General features: G+C 38.8%; 1 protein-coding gene across 1 annotated transcript in view; it reads right to left on the minus strand.

Annotated features, from left to right (window-relative positions):
* The window catches only part of MTFR1 (mitochondrial fission regulator 1), a 62,805-nt gene extending 50,755 nt beyond the window's left edge, over positions 1 to 12,050 (minus strand). The window contains exon 1 of the mRNA XM_030304370.2: positions 11,977 to 12,050. The gene's annotated coding sequence lies outside the window, so the exon portion shown is untranslated. The remainder of the gene's footprint in view (positions 1 to 11,976) is intronic.
* Between the last annotated feature and the right edge of the window lie 5,771 nt (positions 12,051 to 17,821).

A 17,821-nucleotide genomic window follows, 5' to 3' on the forward strand; every position in this document is an offset into this window, starting at 1 on the left:
TGTTTCAGTCCACAAATGAATAAATCTCATGACCTAAACTACATCTCTCAACAACCAAAAAAAAAAACAAAAAAAAAAAACCTGTTCAGATAAAAAGTTTAATAAGACAAATTACAACTTGATGATATTTCTTTTAAGGAAACAGATTTTATATAGGAAATTACATTTCTGAAGGGCATTTTCTGTAACATTTTTAGAGGTCAACTTTTCTGATATAAAAGAGATTAGAGGGGGAGCCTGGGTGGCTCAGTTGTTAAGCGTCCAACTTTGGCTCAGGTCAGGATCTCACGGTTTGTGAGTTCGAGCCCCACATCAGGCTCTGTGCTGACAGCTCAGAGCCTGGAGCCTGCTTCAGATCCTGTGTCTCCTTCTCTCTCTACCCCTCCCTGCTCGCACTCTGTCTCTCTCAAAAATAAATAAACATTAAAAAAAATTAAATAAATAAAAAATAAAAGAGATTAGTCTTATATATTCATTTGAACTAAGAGTGTACTATTTTCATATGAGGATCTCTGAAATATAACTATAATGAATGACATAATTACATATCTTCTTGAACTATTTTTACTTTAAGCACTCCCATGCAAATGAATTAAGTACTATGGCATCAATTTTATTTTATTTTGTAATATTTATTTATTTTTGAGAGGGAGAGGGAGGGATGGACCGGGGGAGGTGCAGAGAGGGAGGGAGACAGAGGATCTAAAGCTGGCTCCAAGCAGACAGCAGAAAGCCCAATGCAGGGCTCGAACCCAGCAACTGTGAGATGATGACCTGAGCCAAAGTCAGATGCTCAACCGACTGAGCCACCCAGGCACCCCTTCTGGCATCAATTTAAAAACAATCTTTTGAAAAAACTGTTCAGGGGCACCTGGGTGGCTCAGTCAGTTAAGGGTCCAACTTCGGCTCAGGTCATGATCTCACAGTTAATGAATTCAAGCCCCGCATCAGACTCTGCTGACAGCTCAGAGCCTGGAGCCTGCTTCAGATTCTGTGCCTCCCTCTCTCTCTGCCCTTCCCCTGATCGAACTCTGTCTCTGTCTCTCAAAAATAAATGAACATTAAAAAAAATGTTTTTAATAAAAAAATTTTTTAAAGGTGATTTTCATAAGTTGTGTAATAATTACTGCCCCCTGCATATTATGTGTATAAAAAATTACCTGAGGGGCAAAACTCAGTAAATTAGACCTTTATAAATAAACATTATTAGTTTATAAAACTGGAAAAGGTATTTACTGAGCATTAGTGTAAAAAGAAAATTTAGAAGCAAACTCAATGTCCATCAACAGAATAAATTCAATATATCCACTCTAAGTTTATGGCCATTAAAACAAAAAGTTATATACAAAAAATGTTCACAATAAAAATACATGAAAGAAGTTGCAAACTACCATATACCTGTGATTCCTTTTTGTGTGTGTGATTCCATTAAAAAAAAAAAAAAAAAAGCTTACAGGGGCATCTGGCTGGCTCAGTCAGTAGAGCATAGGACTCTTGATCTTGGGGTTGTAGGTTCACATCCCACATTGGATGTAGAGATTACTTAAAATATTTTTTTAAAAAGTATAGCAATAATGATAAAATAGATATTAGTTTAAATCAACTAACTAAAAAAAAAATAAAATAAGTTTTAATTTCATCCGAAGCAGTAATATCTATGCAATCAGTGCTTGTTATTTCAGGATATTTTTCCACATTCATCTTAAAAACCTTCACTACAGGGATGACTGAGTGGCTCAGTCAGTTAAGCATCTGACTCTTGGTTTCAGCTCAGGTCATGATCTCATGGTTTGTGGGTTCAAGCCCCTGCTTGGAATTCTCTCTCCCTCTCTCTCTCTGCCCCTCCCTTGCTCATGTTCTTTCTCTAATAAGTAAAGTTTTAAAAAATAAATAAATAATTTCACTATAGGCTGTACTTCCTATCAGTACCAAAACAGACTGGGATAAAGAGATATCTTACCTTGGGGCACCTGGGTGGCTCAGTCAGTTAAGCATCTGACTCTTGATCTCAGCTGAGGTCATGATCTCATGGTTTGTGAGTTTGAGCTCCACATTGGGCTCTGCACTGACAGTGTGAAGCCTGCTTGGAATTCTCTCTCTGCCCCTCCCTCTCTCTCTCACTGTCTTAAAATAAATAGACCAAAAAAAAAAAGGCCCATTAAAAAAAAAAAAAAAAGACAGATATCTGCAACTTGCATATAACAAGTGATTACTATCCCAAATGTATATATAGTGTTTGTAAATCAACAAGTAAAAGATCAGAAGCCTAATGGAAAAATAGGAAAAGGACATGAGTAAGCATTTTATAAGTGGAAATACAAATGGACAATCAACATGAAAAAATGTTAATGACCTAATAATCAAATAAACCTTAACTAAAATATCTCTTTTCCCCTATCAAATTGGCAAAGATGAAAAAGGAGACAACCCAATATTGGCAGAGGCATAGGTTGTCCAATATGTCTGATGGGCAACCTGACAATATGTACATACTAGCAATTTCACTTCTAAAAATTTATCCTATAGAAATAACCTGATACTGACAAAATTCTGAATAGAAAAGCTGTCCTAAGTATTGTAATAGTTTAAAAAACTGGAAAAGAAACCAAAACATCTAACAAAAGAGAGTTATTTAAATACACAAAAGTACCTCACGCATACCTTGAAAGACTAAGCAGACATAAAAAGATGAATTTTAAGTCCCGTGAGCTGGATGGACTCTTGGCAACAGGAGGCTCCTCACCCTCTCCCACCCTTGCAGTGTGCATTCCAATTGCTTCCCCCCCTCCCAGAAGTTGCCCTAAAGACAAAGCCTTGAGATAGTGATACGGTGTTAAGACCATCTGAGGAGTATATGTGATTGAACCCAGTTAAGGCCCCTATATGAAACTTTTAAGATTTCGCAGGCAGGTGTGGAGATCTGTCCTGTGGCTTCTCAAGATAAGCCTAGTGAGTTCCCTTGTTTATTAAACCTGCTACCTACCCATCCAGAACGGCTTGCCTCTTTCTTCAAGTCTCTCCCAGCTGTCCAAGAACCATGTCAGGTTTCAGAACAACCAGGAAGCTCCTAAGGAGCTTGTGAACCAACAATCACAAAATAGTCCATTTAAAATTTATTTCTAACTCCTTACAAATGTAAAAACCACTCCTAGCTCACATACAAAAACAGGCCTCAGGCCAGTTTATGCTATTGGGCCATAGTTTGCCAACCTCTTCTCTAGGACTTAGGCTAAAACTTGAGGCTAAAATCCTTAAATGGTGGGATTACAGTGACATTTTATGTTTTTTATCTAAACTGTGTAATTTAGAGGTGCCTGGGTGTCTCAGAGGGTTAAGTGTCTGACTTCAGCTCAGGTCATAGTCTCACGGTTCATGGATTCAAGCCCCACATCGGGCTCTGTGCTGACACTGCAGGGAGAGAGGGAGACAGAATCCAAAGCAGGCTCCAGACTCTGAGCTGTCAGCACAGAGCCCGACACGGGGCTCAAACCCACAAGTCGTGAGATTACGACCTGAGCTGAAGTTGGACACTTAACCAACTGAGCCACCCAGGCGCCCCAAAATAAATAAACTTTAAAAAATAATAATAATAAACTGTGTATTTGTATAAATGGTACACAACATACAAAACAATAGCTGAGTAGCTGACAGTAATTAACATTTCAAAGAGCACCTAAATATATAAAGCAAATATTAACAGATATAAAAAAGGAAATAACATACATAAAAGGAGAAATTGTACAGTAACACAACAGTAGGGGACTTTAACACCCATTTACATCAATAGATCAGTCAGACAGCAAATCAATGAGGAAACAGTAAATGACACATTAAGCCAGATGGACTTAACAGATACATACAGAGTATTCCATCCATAAACAGAATTCATATTCTTTTCAAGTGTCTATGGAACATTTTCCAGAACACCACACTAAGCCACAAAATTTCTCTCAAATATAAGGAGACTGAAATCATATCAAGCATCTTTTCTAACCACAACAGTATGAAACGCGAAATCAATTACAAGAAAAAAAAGTAGAAAAAACCACAAACATACGGAGGCTAAACAACATGGTACTGAACAACCAATGGGCCAAAGAGAAATCAAAAAATGCATTGTGATGAATGAGAATGAAAACAAAATATTCCAAAATATATGGGGCAAAGAAAAAGCAGTTCTAAGAGGCAAGTTTATAGCAATATAGGCCTATCTCAGGAAACAAGAAAAATCTCAAATAAACAATATAATCTTACACCTAAAGGAAATAAAATAAGGAAAAACAAAGCCCATGGTAAAAAAAAAATACAGCTGACTCTTGAAGAACACGGGTTTGAACAGTGCACGTCTACTCTTATGTGGACTTTTTTCAATATGTCCAGCACAGTATTGTGTATGTATTTCCTCTTATAAATGTTTTTAAGTGTTTATTTACTTTTTGAGTGAGAAAGACAGAGTACAAGCATGGGAGGGGCAGAGAGAGGGAGACAGAATCTGAAGCAGGCTCCAGGCTCCAACCTGTCAGGACAGAACCCGATGCGGGACTCGAACCCACAAGCCATGAAATCATGACCTGAGCTGAAGTCAGATGCTTAACCAACTGAGAGACTCAGGTGCCAGGTGCCCCTCTCTTATAATTTTCTTAACAACACTTTCTTTTTCTAGTTTGGTAGTTACGTTTTCGGGAAATCAAAAGTTATAGGGAGATTTCCAACTGCATGGAGGGATGTCAGGACTTCAACTGCCCCCCTTTGTTCAAGAATCAACTGTAAAAATAAATGAAATATATAAAAATAAAATAAAATAACAACAGAAAAGATTAATGAAACTCAGAGCTGTTTTTTTAAAAGATAAACAAAATTGATAAAGCCTTGGCCACATTAATCAAGAAAAAATGAGGAAGATGTCAAAGAAATATAATCAGAAAGAAAGAGAAGTTACAACCAATACCATAGAAATACAAAGGATTATAAGATTACTAGAACAATTGTAGGCTGTCAAACTGCACAACCTAGAAGAAATGGATAAATTCCTAGAAACATACACTCTTCTAAGACTAACTCAGGAAGAAATAGAAAATCTGAACAGACTGATTACTATTCATTTGAACTGGCAATCAAAAAACTCCAAACAAACAAAAGCCGAGGACCGGATGACTTCACAAGCGAACTCTACCCAACATTTAAAAAGTTAATACCTATCCTTCTGAAACCATTCTAATAGAAAGAAAAACTTCCAAATTCATTCTTCAAGTCCAGCACTGCCTTGTTATCAAAATTACAAAAAAAAAAAAAAAAAGAAAAAAGAAAACTCAGGCCAATATGCCTTAGGAACACAGGTGCAAAAATTGTCAACAAAGTATTAGCAAAAACGAAATTCAACAATACATTAAAAGGATCGTACACCATGATCAAGTGGGATTTATTCAGGGGATACAAGAATGGTTCAACAGCTACAAATTAACGAGTGCAGTACAGCACATTAACAAAATGAAAGATAAAAATCATATGATCACCTCAATAGATGCAGAAAAACCATTTGATAAAAATCAACATTCATCATGATAAAAAAAAACAAAACTCAACAGAATGGCTATAAAGGGAATGTACCTCAACATAATGAAGGCCATATATTATAATCCCACAACTAACATCATACTTAACAGTGAAAATCTGAAAGCTTTTCCTCTAATGTGAGGAACAAGACAAGGATGCCTATGCCAGCCTTTTATTCAACACTGCAAATCCTAGCCACAACAATCAGAAAAGAAACAGAAGACACTCAAGTTGGTAAGGAAGAAATAAAAAACGGTCACTATTTGCAGATGACTTGATATTACATATTGAATACCCTAAAGACTCCACCAAAAAACTATTACAACTAATAAATGAATTCAGTAAAGATGCAGGATACAAAATTAATATACAGAAATCTGTTGGCTTCCCAGACATGAATACAAATTATTAGAAAGATAAATTAATAATCCCATTTACAATTGCATTAAAAAGAAGAAAATACCTAGGAATAAATTTAACCAAGGAGTAAAAGATCTGTGCTTAGAAAACTAGAAGACATTGATAAAAGGAAACTGAAGATGACACAAATAAATGGAAAGATACACTATGCTCATGGGTCGGAGGAATTAATGTTGTTACAATGTCTCTATTACCCAAAGCAATCTATAAATTCAATGCAATCCCTATCAAAATTCCAATTGCATTTTTCATACAAGAACAAATAATCCTAAAATTTCTATAGAACCACAAATGATCTTCCAATTGCCAAAGCAATCTTGAGAAAGAACAAAGCAGAGGGGCTCCTGGGTGGCTCAGTCGGCTGAGCATCTGACTTCAGCTCAGGTCATAATCCTGCGGTTCATGGGTTTGAGCTCCGCGTTGGGCTCTGTGCTGACAGCTCAGAGCCTGGAGTCTGCTTCGGATTCTGTGTCTCCCTCTCTCTCTCAAAAAAAGAATGTTAATAAAAGCTAATTAAAAAAAAAAAAAAAAAAAAGGAACAAAGCTGGAGATTTCACGCTCCCAGATTTCAAACTATACTACAAAGCTATAAAAATCAAAACAGATATTGGCATAAAAACAGACAAAAAGATCAATGGAACAGAATAGACAGCTTAGAAATAAACCATACATGGTCAATCAATCTACAACAAAAGAGGCAAGAAAATAAAATGGGGAGGAGACAGTTTCTTCAATAAACAGTGTTGGGAAAACTGGACAGCTGCATGCAAAAGAATGAAACCGGACCACTTTCTTACACCATATACAAAAATAAGCTCAAAACAGAATAAAGGTCTTAAATGCAAGACCTGAAACCATAAAGCTCCTAAAAGAAAACAGGCAGTAAACTTGGACATCAGTCTTAACAGTATTTTTTGGCACAGCTATCTGTCTCCTCAGGCAAAGGCAACAGAAACAAAAACAAATAATTGGAACTACATCAAACTATAAAGCTTTTGCACAGCAAAGGAAACTATTAAAGGTAATCTGCAGAATGGGAGTAGGTACCTGCAAATGATGTATCTGATAAAGGGGTTAATGTCCAAAATATATACATAAAACCCCACACCAAAAAACCATAATCTGATTAAAAAATGGACAGAGGACCTGAATATTTTTCCAAAAAAGTCATATAGTTGACCAATAGACATATGAAAAGATGCTCAACATCACTAATCATCAGGGAAATGCAAATCAAAGCAACAATATCAACCTTACACCAGTCAGAATAGCTAGCATCAAGATAAGAAATAGCAAGTGTTGGCAAGAATGCAGAGAAAAAGTAACCCTCATGCACTGTTGGTGGGAATGTAAATTGGTGCAGCCACTGTGGCAAACAGTACAGAGGTTCCTCAAAAAATTAAAAATAGAATTACCATATGATCCAGTTTGAGCCCCAAATTGGGTGTAGAGATTACTTAACATAGTAAAGGGCATCTGGGTGGCTCCCTTGGTTAAGTGTCTGGCTCTTGGCCTTGGCTCAGGTCTGGATCTCACCTTTTGTCAGTTTGAGCCCCACACTGGGCTCTGCCCTGATAGTGCAAACCTGCTTGGAATTCTCTCTCTGCCCCTTCCCCATTATTTGTTTTTGTGTATTTTGTGTCCTTAACAAATCAATCTCTGTCTATACCATGATCATGCAGATATTCTCCTGTGTCTTTTTCAGAAAGTTTTGTTTCACGTTGGGTATTTAGCTTTAGATACACCAGAAATGCATGTTTATGATTAGCATGGAGTTGGTTGTTTACCATATGGATATTCAGTTGCCTCAGCACAGTATACTGGAAGGACATCAGAATCTAATTCAGAATACTTTGCTTTGTACCACTGTTCTATTTAATTATAGCTTTGTATTAAGTTTTGATATCCAGCAGTGTATGTTCTCTGGCTTTGTTTTTCTTTAGAATGTTATTGCTTCTGGTCTTATACATTCCCATATAAATTACAGAATCATCTCTCAATTGCCATAAAACCAAACCTACATTTAATGGGAATCACAGTAAATTTACAGATAAATTTGGGGAGAATTGACACCATAACAATACTCAAACTCCCAATTTACCTTCATTTGAGTCTACTTTAATTTTTATCACATTTTGTAGTTTTCCATGTAGAGGCTTTGCAAATATTTAAATTTATTCTTCAATATTAGGAGCTTTTAAAGCTACTGCAAGTTTTATGGTTTGTATAATTTTACTACCTAATTTGCAACATGTACTAATTAGTTCTAATAGTTAAAGTATATTTTCAAATTTTTGTGACAACCGTATCAGCTGTTTCCAAATTTTGAACCTCCTTGTCTTTTCCTGGCTTTACTGAACTGTTCAGAAGTGTTGATAGCAGTCATTTTTGTCTCATTTCTTAACTCATGGAGGGAAATAAATATTTCATCATTAAGCATGATAACGATACTGTAACTTTTATGTAAATCCTCTTCATCAGATCAAAAGTTCCCTTTTAATCTGAGCATGCCTGAGTATTCAGTGGTTTTAGCATAAGTGGATACTGAATTGTATCAAATGCTTTTCTTTACTTATTGGGGTGGTAAAGTTATTTTTCTCGTGTGCATGTGTGTGTGTAATTTTGTTCTTAAATTTACACTGGCCTCATAAAACAAGGGAGTGTTTTATCTCTTTTCTGTAAGATTTTATACTATAAAATTTTAAACAAAATATTAATGATCATAAAAAAAGACATGAAACAACAGGTGTTGGGAAGAATGTGGAGAAAAGGGAACCCTTGTACACTATTGGTGGTAATGTAAATCTGTACAGCCACTAAGGAAAAGAGTATGAAAGTTCCTTAAAAAATTAAAAATAGAAATACCATATCATGCAGCAATTCTACTTCTGGGTATTTATCTGAACAAATTAGAACACTAATTCAAAAAGATATATACACCCCTAAGTTCATTACAGCATTATTTACAATAGCCAAACTATGGAAGCAATCTAAGTGTCCACTGATAAAAATGAATGGATAAAGCTGTGGTATGTATATACAGTGGAATATTGCTCAACCATAAAAAGAATGACATTTTGCCGTTTTCAACCAAATGGATGAACCTAGAGGGTATGCTAACTGAAATAAGTCAGAGAATGTATCATTTCACTTGTATGTGGAATCTAAAACAAAACAAAACAAAAAACAAGCAAAGCAAAACAGACTCATAGACTGAGAACAAATTGGGGGTTGCCAGAGAAAGAGGTGAAATAAGGAAGTCAAGAGGTACAAACTTCCAGTTATAAAATTAGTCATGGGGATGTAAAGTACACCATAGGGAATACAGTCAATAAAACCACAATAACTTTGTATGGTGACAGATAGTAACTAAACTTACTTGGTGATCATTTTGTAATACATATAAATATCAAGTCACCATGTTGTACACCTAAAACTAATATAATATTGTACATCAACTACAGTTCAATAAGAAAAATTTTTAAAAACTGCCTAGGAAAATAAACTTGTGGAAACTGAAATTTACCAGCACTTCAGAACCAAACTATCTTTCCATCCCCCCTTTTCAGGCTATTTTCTTTTTTTTCCTATTTCCTGCTTTACATCCAAAAATTCAAGTTACCCCCATCTTTTTCCTATATATTCACCGGGTCAAGTCACTAATCTTTTCACATCTCAGGTGAAGCTGTCCATGATAGTGCCACCTCACTCTTCCTAAAGGATGGTTGCAATCAGTGAGTCACTGTTTTGCTCAAGTTCAAACTCCTTAAACCTGGCACTCAAATTACTTCACATGTGAGCCTAACTTTACCTTCTAGACTTCCTACAGTAGGAATCCTAAACTTCAATTTAACTGGTCTAATCTGCTGTCCTCTGAAAAAGTCCTGCTGTCTCTAGTTCCTTATTCCTCTAACGTTATTTGAGTAAAGATGTTGTCTTAGAAACAGTATAAGATCGAAGGGTGCCTGGGTGGCTCAGTTGGTTGAGCATCCGACTTTGGCTCAGGTCGTGATCTTGTGGTTCATGAGTTCGAGCCCCACATCTGGCTCTCTGCTGTCAGAGCCCGCATCAGATCCTCTGTCCCCCTCTCTCTGTGCCCCCCCACCCTTGGGTACTCTCTCCTTCAAAAATAAATAAACATTAAAAAAAAGATAGCATAAGATTGAGAAGATAAAAGATATAAAGTATTCAATATAAATATCCAGTATGTGCTAAATGCCAAAGGAGGTAGAGACTATTCATTGAAGTATATTTTCCCTGGTTTCTTTTCCCCTTTAACTGGCCATATACTATAGAAATTTTAAACACTTGTATTTATTGATCTGTATTTACATACTTCGATTTAAAAATCAATTGCAGGGGTGCCTGGGTGGCTCAGTCAGTTAAGCGTCCAACTTCAGCTGAGGTCATGATCTCATGGTTTGTGAGTTTGAGCCCCATGGCAGGCTCTGTGCTGACAGTTCAGAGCCTGGAGCCTGCTTCAGATTCTGTGTCTCATTCTCTCTCTGCCCCTCCCCCACTTGTGCTCTCTGCCTCTCAAAAATAATGTTCAAAAAAAATTTTTTTAATCAATTGCATTAACCCTTTACCATTTGAAACAAAAATACCTATTTTACTGTTATACTCAAATTCCAGGGTTTTTTTCTTCCCTTACGTATTTACATTTACATCATTCAGTTACATTTATTCCACAATTCGTATTCAATTATGGTTAAAAGAGCAAGAATTTGACACTGACCAGAGTTAACATCCTAAACCACAGGCCCCTCTGCCCTCCCCCTTATTTACATCAGTGTGACCTTGGCCAAGTTGCTTAGCGTCTCTTTTCTCTCATCTGTAAAATGGGATAATACCCACTTCACATGGCTGTTGTAAAAATTAAATGAATAGGTGGAAACAATTTCACAGTGCTTCATACGTACCAAGTGCCATATAAATAGAAATTATCAATATTAACATTACTGCTCAAAAGCAATAATGTTACTGCCAAGACTACACTGGTTGGTACCTTTGTTTTCAGTGATTTTGAAAACCTGAGCTTAGGGTAGTGAAAGTGCTCTGTCGGAGAACTGACCACATTTCTTGCAGTGCAAACTATATTTCCGCTGTCTACACCTTCAAGTGTGCCTTGTTTTACTCAACCCCTCTAGAAAGCAATTGATTAGAAAAAACTATAATTACTGACCATGACAAAGCTGAAGAAATTTCTAAGAGAAATTAAATGTCTGGGATTTACTTGAAGGGGGGGAGGGGGTGGCAAGCCGATCATGTGTTGACAATTGTTACAATTGGGTGATGGGTTCGCCAAGTTCGTTATACTAACCTCGCGTCCTGTGTATTTAAAGACTTCTAAAATAAAGGGTGTTTTTAAATGTCAAAGGATGATTTTTCTTTGGGGCTTAACGCAAATCTTGTTACGGTCAGGAAGCTACATTGGGAAGTTCTGGGAGGCGAAAAGTGAAACAGCGACACAAGCCAGGTGAGGCTGGTTAAACCTCCCAGGCCGAACAGCAGGCGTGCTCCTCCTCCCAGAATCCCCGAGGTCCGGCCCGGAGGTGCACCCGCGAGTCCGACCGGTCTAGCCTCAGGAAAAAGTGCAACGCCCAAGGGAACCACCGCCAAGGGCGGCCTTCCAGGGACCGGCGGCTGGCGCTCTTACTGTGGACCCCGAAGGATGCACCAGGAGCGGAAGGGAGGGGGCAGATGTGCGTGGGTGAGTCCCAGCCTTCAGGACAAAGTCGGCCGACTTCCCTCCGCTCCGCCAGTGCTCCAGCCCCACCAGGGCCCTCAGCCACCCCGGCAGCCCGAGAACGTCTCCGCCTCTCTTCAGCCGCGGCGCAGACACCCAACCGGCCCATGGAGCCCGCGGTCCTCCTCGAATGCCCGAACCCACGGCTCCTTCAGCTCCTACTCTGTTACTAGGGCTTCCCACCGCCCTCAGGCCTGCGGACGCTTCCTCGACTCCACGCCAACCGCTTTCCCGAGTCCCTAGCCCCCACTTACCTCGGCCGCGAGGCAGCCAGAAGCCTTCTTGAGCTTCCCCTGCTTCCAGCTTGGCTACCCCGGGCGTTACTGCCAATCACCCAATCTCCGCCCCGAGTCCGGACCAGACTGACCAATCAGCTGCTTCCTCCGGCCCAGAGGCGGGTAGGCAGAACAGGGAGGGGAAGAGAAACTACCGCCCCACGCGCCTGCAGCCACCTTTCACAATCAGTGTGCGCATGCGTGGAGCTTGGAGGGAAGCGGGCGCTATCGCGTGGACCTAGCTTTGTTTGTGTCTTCACTGCTCTGTCCTGGAAAGTACTTTGCTAGTAAACCCCATTCTGTAAATGTGTAGCAAGATCCACATTCTGAATGTAGCCGTAAATGTGTATCACCTGGAAAGAAGGTGGGAGTCTTAAGCCCTTGTTAACCTGACTTATGTTGAGCCCTTTTATCCCTTTTATCCCACGCTGTTGGGACTTGTATTTACCTGGCAGATCTTACCACGTGAGCTTCATATCTGGGGTGTGTTTGTGTTTAGGGGGGTTGAGGGCGCGGGGTATACAAAGAGCATGGATGAGGATTTTACGGTCTTCAGTTACACCATCTGTTTAGTCTGATTCATGGGGACACGTGCTTTTTAACAGTTGAATATTCTGTGACACTAGATTTCAAATAATTCTGCCATGAAATTATCATTACATTGTAGCTAAGAATAAATTCAGCATGGTAACGTGTGTAGGCCCCGTAAGAAATTCATATGTAGAGTAAAAATCTTGTTTCTGTATGGCCTTTCAAAAGGCTGTTGCTGATTGGCTGTCTCTCTCCCCCTCCCTCTGTAATAGATTCCACAGGTCACTGGGCAGGCACCAGAGCTATGATGGTTTTAGCCCTGGTGCCCAAGTCTCTTCCTGGCCAGGGCCCAACTTCAGCAAGGGTGTTAATTCGTTTAGTCAACAAGCGCTTGTTGGGGGCCCATTATGACAGTACAAAGTCTTTAAAAGCCTTGAACCATGCCCTTGGTGAGCCTACAGGCTAACAGAAAGATAGAAACACAAACTTTTTTAGCCTAATGCTATAATGGAGGAATGTAGAGAGCCTGGGAGACCTGCCTAAGCCAGCTCAGGGGCTCAAGAAACACATTCCAGAGGTGCGCTTCAGCTGAGGCTTGATGAAAGTTGATGCTCCTGAGCTAAAGGAGTGGAGGCAAAGGATACTGGTGTTTCTGGCAAAGTTTAATTGTTTCTTGTGAGATCTTTAAAGGGTAGATTTACTGAGAATCTAATAAAGTTTGTGCTCAGGCCCCTTGACTTGGACCAGCCCTAAGACCCAAGGAGGGATGCTAGCGCTGAGTTCACATGGTTATCTGTTGTTTTCTACTCTGTAATAAGATGTCTTAAAGAACCCTTCAAACAGAGACTGGTTAAGACCTACTTTTTCTCCGTTCCAGCTTCCTTCTCTTCACACTTCTCTGCATGCTATGTGCCCATTAGTGACCTGGGCATTTGGGGGATCTGCGTGAGGGGAGGAGTTGAGCTAGGCCACCTCTGTGATAAGTTATTACTAACTTTCACGGTGTTGTAATGTAGCCATATTATATGCCATCTCACTGACAAAGGGCCTATGATTGTGTCTCATGGCACCTGGCACCAGAAGTATGTGGCTGGTGGAGGAGAAAGGATGCAAAATGTGCTGAGCCAGAAAGTAGAGGAAAATCTTCCAGTCATCACACTTGAAATTATGAGCAGGTTGTTTCACTTTTTGCTTTTAATAAACTTTATTTTAGAATAATTTTAGATTTACAGAAAAATTGCAAAGATAGTTAAGAAGTCCCTACCCCTCACCCAGTTTCCCCTAATGCTAACATTTTATATTAGCATGATGCATGTATAAAATTAAGGAGCCAACATTGGTACCTCACTATTTACTACACTCCAGGCTTTATTCAGGTTTTATTTATGTCCTTTTTCTGTTCCAGGATCCAATCCAAGATGCTACTTTGCATTCAGTCATCATACCTTCTTACTTAGACTCCTGGTCTGTGACGGTTTCTCCATTTTTCCTTGTTTTTCAGAATCTTGATATGGCTATGACAGTTTTGAGGAGTATGATCAGATATAGTATACAATTTACCTTGATTTGAATTGGTCTGCTGTTTTTCTCAGAATTAGACTGGGGTTATAAGGTTTGGGGGAAATACCACACGTTGAGATGCCCTTCTCATCACATCATATCTGAGGGTACATGATATTAGCATGATTTATTTCTGCTGACGTTAACTGTGATCACCTGACCAGGTTAGTATTTACTAGTTTCTCCACTGTAAAGTTGCATTTTTTACCTTCTTTCCATATTCTCTTCTTTGGAAGCAAGTCACTAAATCCTACCCACCCTGAAGGGTCATAAGAGATTAAGCTTCATCTCCTGGAGTGGAATAGCTATGTAATTTAGAGTTCTTCTCTAAGTAAGATTTATTATTTATTTATACTCAATCATTTGTTTATAAAGAGTCATGTATATTTATATTGTGTTTATATTTTATATTATGATTTTTATTTTTTGCTCAAATTGTTCCAGCTTTAGCCACTGGGAGCTCTTTTCAGTTGATTCCTGTGGTTTTTTTGGTTTTTGGTCATCTTCTGTTTTCTTGAACTATAAAAGGCTCCAAGCTGATCTTGTATTTTTCCTGCCCCAGCATTAGAGTCAGCCATTTCTCCAAGGAGCACTGGAATGATACTTAGAAACCAAGATCTGGGCACTGGGTATACTTGTGGCTACTGGGGTGTCATTGAATCTAACCTCGCTTAGTGGACAGAGCTAGGAAATATATTACCTCCTTGTTGTTTTTGCTTGTTTTAAATTTTTTTAATGTTTATTTATGTTTGAGAGACAGAATGTGAACAGGCAAGGGGTAGAGAGAGGGAGACACAGAAGCCAAAGCAGGCTTCAGGCTCCGAGCTGTCAGCACAGAGCCCAACGAGGGGCTCGAACTCACGAACCATGAGATCATGGCCTGAGCCTAAGTTGGATGCTTAACTGACTGAACCACCCAGGCTCCCCACCTCCTTGTTTTTTAATTCTTTATTTACATCTCTATGATAAGTAACCTCTAAAATGGCCCCCAGTGATCCCTGCCTCCTGATATTCACACCCTTGTGTAATCCCATCTTGATGAGGGTGGGTTTGACCTAGAGTCCTCCTTCTAATGAATAGAATACAAGATAGATAGGGTGGCAATTCCAAGATTAGGCTAAAAAAGAGTGTGGCTTCCATCTTGCTTGCTTTCTATTGGTCTTTCTTTTACTGTCTCTGAGAGAAGCCAACTGCCATATTGTGAGCTGCTTTATGGAGAGGCCTATGTGGCAAGAAACTGAGCGAGGCCTCTGGCCATCAGCCAGCAAGAAACTGAGGCCCTCTTTTCATCACCCTTGAGAAACTGAATCCTGCTAATAGCCATGTGAGTGAATTTGGTAAAACATCCTTTCCCAGTTGAGCCTTGAGATGACTGGAGCTCCACTGACACCTTGACTGCAACCTTGTGAGAGACCCTGAGCTAGAGACCCTAAACTAAGCCACACTTGGATTCTGCATGCAAAGAAACTATGAGATAATAAATGATTATTGTGTTAAACTGCTAAGTTTTGAAGTGATTTGTTTGAAAGCAATAAATAATACAATTTCTATCTCAGCAAGATTGAGGGTTCTTAAATTTCACTTTAGGGCATATGTCCAGGCCCCTTCCCAGAATCTTAGATAATTATTTTGCATAGCTAAGTTCAGAAACTAATGTAGAAAGTTACAGGACAATCTATTTGGGGATTTTAGAAGAAAATGGACTTTTCTTTTTAGTGTGTCTGATCCTGGAGTTCTTTACCCAAATAAATGCCTCCGCTTCCTGGGCAAAATCCAGAATAACTTAAACTTTGTCTGGCAGATTGGTTGATTGATTGATTGATTGATTGAATAGAGGAGAAAGAATCGGTGCTCTCTCTCACTCACTGTGCAGACTTGAAAAAGTCCCTCGACCTTTCTATGCCTTCAAATTCCTAACAGATTAAAGGATTATAATGCCATTGTTTAGGCAGAGATTTATCCATTATTAAGTGTGTTTTCAGCCAGAGAAAGGTGACCAGGGCTAGTTGTGGGCCAGATTCCTTGGAGAAATTTAACAAGAGGTCAGATTCCCATTTGTTCACATTGGTAGATGGTGAGACTGACTTCTCTTGTAGAAGGAATGTGGGCTTCCAAGTGAGACAGACCCATCTTCAAAATATCCTCTGCCACTTATCAGCTGTGTGGCCCTGGGCAAGTTAGTCAGCCTCCCTAGGTCTCAATTTCCTGACCCGCACAGTGGGAAAGGAAAACGGTCACCTGACAGAGTGGCCCTGAGGACCAATTGTGTAATATTTGTAAAATACTAAGGGTAATGTCTGGTTTATCACAAGGGCCCAATAAATGATACCCCTGAATGACAGTCAGCTGTGTGTTTGTGATCCAGTGACTAGTAAAGTAGGGGACAGACAAATGTCAAAATACATCCATCAGCCTATCTCATATTAGGTCTAATGACAATCCCATTTGGTGAGATAGGTTGAAAAATCTGCAAGTCTTAAACAGTATCTTCCCTGAAAATCAAGACTCTCTCTAGTTCTGCATTTTCTCTAGCTCTGATTGCCTGTCTATAGAAAATAAAACACATTGAAATGTGCCTTAGAAGGTTCTGAGTTAGAATCCAGAAAAACCTAACTGGCAAAAGACCATTGGGTAGGACAGTGAAGTGCCCATGTAAGGGGCATTTTAAGACAAAGTAAGGCTGTATGTGTCATTTATTAGCTAGCTGGTCACCTTGAAGCACATTTGTAAAGAAAAGCAAGTTGAATGCTTGTTTCTTAATATTTACCAGTTTTCAGAATAAGTATCACACATGAACTATTTTGTTACCCTGAAATATAATACATACAAGAAAGGCAGGTTCAATGCTTGGTTTGATTCTCATCATTACCAGTTTTCAGAAAAATGAGTTGGTTCCTTCAAATTCTCTGAAAGTGATGAGTGATGTTTCTTTTTTTTAATTTTTTCTAGTATCAGTAAGCACTCAAGAATTTTACCATTACAAATTAGCTCTTATCAGATCTTTTCTGGAGAGCAGGTTTTTATACAGAGAAGTGGGACTAAATGTACATTTATGAAACATCTTCTAGACTGTGGGCTAGGTGTTCTCACACTATTTAATTGTAGATTTCTATAGCAGTAGTGGAAGGCAGGTTCTATGATTTGTTTTTTAGAGGAGATTGATGTCCTCATAGCCAGGTGATTAGTACAAAGTCATAGAGCCAGCATGTGGTCAAAGTTGATTTGTTTGACCCAAATGGCACCATGTAGCTTTTCTGAATGAGGTCCTACAGACACGGAGTCACTGGGTAAGGTTTATTGGTTACTTTACCAGTCTCCTGTCTTACTTCTTACAATGTATCCTCCTCAGATGTAACTGTTTGGTGACCCCAAGTTTATCACTCTACTATTTGCAAAAGAAATTCCTTGAAACTACAAAATACCACCTAGATTTTTGTTGATTACATTTCATTTCATTTACATATGGTTTTACTTAATGAACATTTATCAAATTATGTATAGAACTATATTTACACACACCCCCAGTAAAGCTAATTTATTTTTAACTTTTTTGCATGTGATGAGCACCTAGTCTCCCAGATCCTATCCGACCCATTCAGGTAATATATGCTGAAAACTTAGAGTGTATCTTTCTCTATGTTTTCCATGCTCATAGAATAATGTATAATGGTACACATTTATATAAACGTGTAGGATATGATTTGTTATTGTTTCCAAAAATAAGATCATACTG

The sequence above is a fragment of the Lynx canadensis genome, chromosome F2, assembly GCF_007474595.2.
Source record: "Lynx canadensis isolate LIC74 chromosome F2, mLynCan4.pri.v2, whole genome shotgun sequence".
Taxonomy (NCBI): Eukaryota; Metazoa; Chordata; class Mammalia; order Carnivora; family Felidae; genus Lynx; species Lynx canadensis.